The sequence below is a fragment of the Octopus bimaculoides genome, chromosome 18, assembly GCF_001194135.2.
Source record: "Octopus bimaculoides isolate UCB-OBI-ISO-001 chromosome 18, ASM119413v2, whole genome shotgun sequence".
In the NCBI taxonomy this organism is placed as follows: Eukaryota; Metazoa; Mollusca; class Cephalopoda; order Octopoda; family Octopodidae; genus Octopus; species Octopus bimaculoides.
The window spans coordinates 970120-970988 of record NC_068998.1 but is presented as its reverse complement, the minus strand read 5'-3'; the positions used below and the strand labels follow the sequence as shown (position 1 = coordinate 970988).

At 45.8% G+C, this 869-nt stretch overlaps 1 protein-coding gene across 1 annotated transcript in view; it reads right to left on the bottom strand.

The window, feature by feature from the left end:
- Window positions 1-869, bottom strand: part of LOC106874271 (sideroflexin-5) — a 20485-nt gene that overhangs the window by 2304 nt on the left and 17312 nt on the right. The window lies entirely within an intron of this gene.

Below are 869 nucleotides of genomic sequence, written 5' to 3'. Positions count from 1 at the left end.
CCCTGCCCCATGTAATAGAGACGAACATCAAGATTGTTACGTCACACCCAAAGAGAAACTGACCTCCACAGATGGACACAATATAACACAGCCTGCCACGACCCGACACCATACAGCCCAGCCCCTCATAACCTGGCCCCTTCGGCAGACGGAGAGATTTTGCACCAGAGAAACAGGAGATATTTACCTCATCACACAGAACCACATCTGACAGATTAGAATGGATTACATCACAGCACATACCAAGACACCCTCACCACCACCCATACCTCAGGACATTGGGGTCAAACAAGCTAGGTGGGACCGAAGAATCTCTATTACCCTTGTCTTTTATCACTGACGATGAGTGTGATGCTGGTGAAGCTGGTGATGCTGGTGGTGGTGAAATACAACTCCAAATGTTCACCTCCCTTAATAAAGTTTAACCTAATCATAAATATTGATAATTCCAACTCTTTGCCACAACACGTCCGGGTAAGGGAACAAAGGCTCCACAACAGAGCAGGGACCATCTCCATTATGTCTCCTACCTCTGCAATGTGACAAAGTTTCAATACAACATACACTTTATATATACATACAGAGGGGGAGAGAGAGACTGAGAGGCAGAGAGAGAGAGAGAGAGAGAGAGAGAGAGATAGAGAGAGGGAGAGAGAGTGAGAGAGAGAGAGAGAGAGAGAGAGATGTCATTCAAACATGGTTTTCCCCACTCAAAATTAAATACAGTTTTCACACACACACACACACACACACCAACCATACATACCTCAACAGAAACAGCAGAGATATTTTTAATGAAGTGGAATAAGACAACCTGGGTCTTTGGTCAAAGAGTTCGACCACCGCCACCACCACCACCCTCACCGTTG